Below are 6,000 nucleotides of genomic sequence, written 5' to 3' on the forward strand. Positions count from 1 at the left end.
TGGGATGGTTCCCGTCTAAGTGTGGCGGGGGGCAGGAGCGGGGTGGAAAGGTTTCCTAGGCAGGGATATTTAAACACCCAAATCCCAAGTGATGGATTTGGGCTTGTCTATAAAATACTCGATAGGAAAATAAACGAAGCCAGCACCTTCTCCCCTCCGTGCCCGCACATCACCCCGAGCCGCCCAGGTCACGCACCCTGGCAGCCGTGGTTTCTGCCGGGGCGAGCCCCGCCCGCCGCCCTCAGCGGCTCCCTCTCGGTCCTGGAGCCTGGCTTGGGCTGCTCCACGGAGCCCCCGAGCCTGTCTCCCACTCGCGAGTGGGTCTGGAGCCTCAACTGCGCCTGGCGCCGCTCAAAGCCCCTTCAGCGAGGCCAGCAGGGGCGGTCGTTGGTTTGTTTTTTTCAGCAGTTATTTTCAAGACACTAACTTTTCGTGGAATCAGCCAGATCCTACCTGTTAAAACATGATGGATTGGGGGAAAAAAACACACCAGAAACCTGAAAAACCAGCGTTCATCTCCATGACCACGGCTTGAACTTTCCTTCCAACTTAGCGATAATAGGTTCTGTCTTGGAAACTGCTATGTAATTTGATGTATGAGGGTCACTTGGCTGGGGAGAGGGTGGACACAAACTCAGAGAATGCTTCTACTGCCCGCGCGAATCCCTCCCCCCCCCCCTCCTTTTTTTTCGCCCCCTTTTTTTCTTCTTCTTTTTTTTTTTTTTTTCACCCATCCACCTTTCTTTATGGGATTCCCCCCCTCCCCGCTATTACAGTCTATTCGTCACCTGCCTGAAAATAACCAATTAAAGAATCGCCCATGTTAATGAGAGAGGAGACCTGTGCGTAACCTCCGATCTAGGAGGTGTTTCCATACGCGCTCACATTGTTCTCAGAAACTGAAGTGTTTTCCTCACCGTTCCCCTAACCCCTTGCTGGCAAATAACCACGTCTTTTCAGTTCAGAAGAGCCTCTTTCCTTTTACCACTTTCCCTGTACTTAAGCAGCTGGATATTTCCCCCGAAAACACCTCACGAGGACAAATGCTTAGGGGCGAAAAGCCTTACACAACACAAGCACCAAACGAGCTCATTCTACGCCTTTCAAGTTATACAAGTTCTTAGAAAACAGTATTCCCTTTGTTAGATCGTAACAAAATGAAGGTAACACACCTACAGCAGGGCGGTTACCCTGTTATTGCACTAATCAAGCTCTTTGGATGCTATTAAGCTAATAAGCCGATGGAGATCTGAGGCGCATACACAATTTCCAGCTCCTCGCCTCTCATTCCCTGTGCTATCGAGGCCTGGTGTGATTTTTCTCAGTTGCTTTGAGAGAGAGACTATAGACACCACTAGCAGAGGAGAAGGAGGAAACAATCAGCCAGCGGTGATTTCACAAAGGCACCCGCCTTTCATGACCGCGACACCAAATATTTCACCTTCCTTCGGCCGCTGCGAAGTTTGTGGCGCTGGCAGGACGGGCAGCGCGGAGCGAGGATGCGGGGTGCGCTGCTCCTGGAGCTGCCGGCCTGAAGACAATAGGCAACTTTACTTGGAAGGCAAAATATTATTGGAACTTCGGCCGCCTGCCAGCAAGTTGAAAAAAAAATTCAGATCCCGAGTTTGGGTTCTCCAAGTTAATCACTTCCTACAAAGTTATAGAGAAGCGGGGGTAACCTGAGGAGCGCCCGGTCATTCCAGGAGAAAGTGGGAATAGCGGGATTAAGAGCGACAACGATCACGACAGCGTCCTAACGGGAAAGGGGAGAGGAGGTGGATTTACCACCCCAGCCAGTGCCTGGGATGGGAAGAGCTCTCCTCTCCCCTTCAAAGACAAAAAAGACAGGTCTTACAAACACAAATGGATCCCCAGTCTTTCCAATGCCTGTTCTATCGGCTCCATCTCGGTTTGTGCAATACACGGCTCTGCACTTTACCAACTTCTCTCCCCCCCCACCCAGACAGCCCAGAAACAGTAGATGAAAGTTTCTTGGGGAGGCAAGTCCGCTTGATTTCCCCCACTCCCCACTTCAGCTCTCGCATACCCTCTCCTTCCCTGAGCTTCCTCCCTTCCCAAGCGCACCAGATCTTTACCCTGTAACTCCCAATAGAGCCCCAAACTCTGACTCTAGAACGAAAAACCAGGCAGCCCCCCTGAAAGATTTCCTGAAAGATAAAGACAAAGTTGAGGGAAGGTGGGGGGTGGGGGGAAGAGAGGAGAGAGAGCTGCCTGAACACGAAGTGTAAGGGTATCAGTCACTGCCTGGAAGGAAGCCCCAGCTTGTGAACTCTTCTTGAACCGACATTTAAGTCTACGGTCATAAATCACTGGGACATAAACTCCGCCATTCACGACTGATAGCAGCGTATTTGTGGCCTGCTTACCTTAACTTCTGACGACTGAGGCGGAAGCCAGCATGCTCTCTCTCTCTCTCGCTCTCTCTCTCTCTTTTTTTTTTTTTTTTTTTTTTTGGAGGCGACACAACCCAGAGAGCAGGGGCTGTCTGCCCCAACTCGATCCCTGTGGCCGCGGGGTGGGCACCGGCTCAGCTCATCCGCACCCGGCACCCCCCGGCCGGGAGGGGCGAGTCCTGCCCCGCACGGGATGGGGTCGGCAGCTCCGTACACCCGCCTACCCCGCTCCCCTGACGCTTCAGGCTGCGCACCCTACCCCGAACCGGTCCCCGGCGTACCGGGCTCCCCCTGTGCGGGGCACGGAGGACGGGGATGTTTCCCAGGGCTGCTCTGGGAAGGGAAGGAGAGAGAGGGAAGGAGGAGGGGGGGAGTTGGAGGGGGGGAAAAAAGGAAAATATCAAAAAAAAAAAAAGGAAGGAAGAAAGAAAGGCGGCCGCCTGGGGAAGCATGGGGCAGGGTGGGGGCTGGGGAGGGAGCAAGGAGCACGGCAGTGAAGGAGTGCGGCCCCCCCGCACCCAGGCGTCACCGAAGTCCAGGAAAATTATGCTAATGAAGACAAACGGCGCTCACAAAGGGTCGCTCTCACCAGCCTCCAGGGTGCTGCTGTGGGGGTTTGAGTTTGTCCCTCTTACCGGCGGGCTTGGGGGGCAGCTGCAAAATAGCCCCTCTGCCGCTCCCCACGGCAAGGAGCCCCGCACAGCCCCGGCTGAGTCCCGGGGAGGGGAGCAAAGCCCGGAGAGCCGGGGCTGGGTCCGGAGAGCCAACCGAAGCCCACCAGGATCCCCGCTCTGGGCAATGCTTTCAGAGCCACGCTGGAAATCATTAGAGTTACTAATTATTAACTCATGCATGCGTGAGCGCACACACACACAGATGTACACACAGACACCCCCCTGCCCCCCTCAAATATCCCCAGCGCCCGGGACGGGCACAGAGGCGCTCACGCACGCACATGTGCTGCACAGACGGGTCGGGGTGTCCGCAGCACCCCGTGGGGACGCGTGGGCAGCAGCCTCGCGTGGACGCGGGCCCGGCTCCTCACAGCTCGCCTTCGCCTTCTTTCCGCGGCGAAAAAGCCGGGGAAGGCACTCGCCTCTTTCCTCAGCTCCACGGGGTTTGGGGGTGGTGGGGTCCCCCCAGTTTCGTGCAGCAGAAACACGGCAGCGGCCGTGCAAAGGAGAACTTAAACAAAGTTGCAGATCCTGCCCGTCTGGCAGACGGTAACGGGGATCTGGGCTCCGTGCATTAAGCGGAGCCTGCGAATAAAATCTAGGTGTAAACTTGACGTTACTTCGTTAATTAAGGCATTATAAATATAACTAGTCCGTTTAAAGCACGAGGGAACCCAGCGTCATCTTTAAACACAAACAAAGCGAGGGGGAAGCGAGAAATAAAAAGCACTATAAGGCTGGGGTGGCCTCTTACGCATACCAATGGTTTTTGTCATTTATGGCTATGCAAGATTTATGACTTCGTGCACCAAAGCTGTAAACAGAGCACTAAAACAGAAAACACTTGCTCCTTATGGCATAAGTGAGAAGGCACCACATGAAAGGGGAAGCGGCCAGCGTAGGAGGAGAGAAGAGGCAAAAATCCTTCGTATGCGTTTTGCTTCAAACAATCCTGTGAATGTTGCTTTGGAAGAAGAAGAAAAAAAAAAAAAAAAAAAAAGTCTTTTTAGTCAATAATCAACCCCACACTTTCTTCTGAAACTGCTGATCTGCCATTCGCCCACTTGCCCGGCCAAATACTGAGAGGCAGCGCTGCGCCCCGACGGAGCCCCCCGGACTAGCGAGGAGGATTTGGACAGGGAGAGAAAAGATGGGGACTGCCGAAACCTGCGGACACCGGGGAGCCTACCGGTTTGGGGGGCCCTGCCGAAAGCCGGGCGAGTTTTTCCTAAGAGCGCGTTTCAACTTGGGAGCCATCTCCAGCGGGATATTCTAACTAAATGTCTGTATTTAAGAACGGGGAACGGGAAGCGGGGGGAGGATTTTTAAAAATGAAAGGATATGTAAGGACTTTAATCGTGAGAACCGAAGTGGTTCATAGGAATATGGAAGTGTTTCTTCCATTCATCTTACTGCCTGCAAATAGTATTTTGCGAGATTTCTCCAATTAGTCCCATTTCCCCACGCCCCCTCTCTCCCCAAAGAGGTAATTTTAAACATGAGAAGATGATTATTTTTCTTTATGTCTCCTATGATGTCGGGATAAGTATCCCAACGCACAGATCCCTGCTGCTTTTATCTGTCTTTCCCTCCCAGAGGCCGAATATTTTCTTTCTGCTCCATTCCGCGGAGAGAGATAGGGCTCAGCTCGGGGAGGGACGGACAGTGTTTAGGGCTGATTTCTGAGTCAGAAATGACCTGCTTTTCTCCCCGAAGAGTCCCACTCTGTGGTACTCCCTCCCCTCCCTCCCCCCACCTCCCCCGAATTACTATTTTCCGAATAAAATAATGCCTGTAAAGCGCCTTGTCCTTGGATGCCCCGAAATGGAAGCAGGCAGCACCATAATTCAGGGCTGGTTCTGGGGGATCTCTCAGAGGTGAAATAGCAAGGCAGAGAGTTGAGGGAGAAGGGGGCCAGTTCTGAAAGTGGTGCCTGTCCAAGTCGTAAGAGAGTTAGAAGGGGGTATCAGCTGAATTAGAGAAGGACTGGACAATCGAAGCAAGCCATAGTCAATCTAAATTGTTGTTTATAAATTCTAACACTAGAAAGGCAATGCACTCTTCGCTATTTGCACAACAGATTGAAGTTATTTACACAACTCGCCGAAATCCCCCTTTCCTCCAGAACTCTTCTTGCTTTCTTCTACTCTAGAGCAGGACTGTATTATTTATGAGTGTTTTAACTGGGTCAATATGCATCCAAACTGGGTCATAAATCAGAGGAAAGGCTGCCAAGTAATTTAACTGCAATTAAAGCTTGGATTTTATTTTTGATGCACATTTTGGCCCATTTCAAAATACGCCAACGCCAATCTTGGCTTTTTGGGCACACAGATGCGAGCAAAAGAGCTCTCCTTCCCTTGCGGAAGAGACACCGTGCTTCGGTGTGCTGAAAAGGGGAAATAAAATTTATTTGGGTCAGTTCTGCTTCGCGAAGTCACTTTAAAGAGCAGGAAAACGTGAGACCATCCCAAACATCACCCTGAAGGTCTCTGCAGAATGGCCGTGAATAGCTCCGAGTGGAAATAACCTTTTTTGTGGTGCTCTCAGCGGAGTTTTTATCATCATTCACTTTTCTCCTTCTCTCCCTCTCTTCCTGACCCCTTAGAAGACGAGCAATTACAAACAGCGCGTAACTGGACACAAAATGGCTCAACAGAATAAGCGAGAGGCATGGAGTGGACTGGAACAAAACGAGTCCCAGGGCTCCAACCTTTCCCCAAGCCGGGGCACGCCAGCGAAATAGAGCTTCATTTAGCATTTTGCTCTCTTTGGATAGCAACTTAATATTTCGATATTTATCATTTAAAGTGCATTTGTATCTATGCATTCATATCGATAAGGATACGCAAATACTTACACATTTATATCTATGGATATATCTATATTTATGTAAGTGATGGCATGGATAT

Source organism: Sturnus vulgaris, chromosome 1 (assembly GCF_052056855.1).
Source record: "Sturnus vulgaris isolate bStuVul1 chromosome 1, bStuVul1.hap1, whole genome shotgun sequence".
Taxonomy (NCBI): Eukaryota; Metazoa; Chordata; class Aves; order Passeriformes; family Sturnidae; genus Sturnus; species Sturnus vulgaris.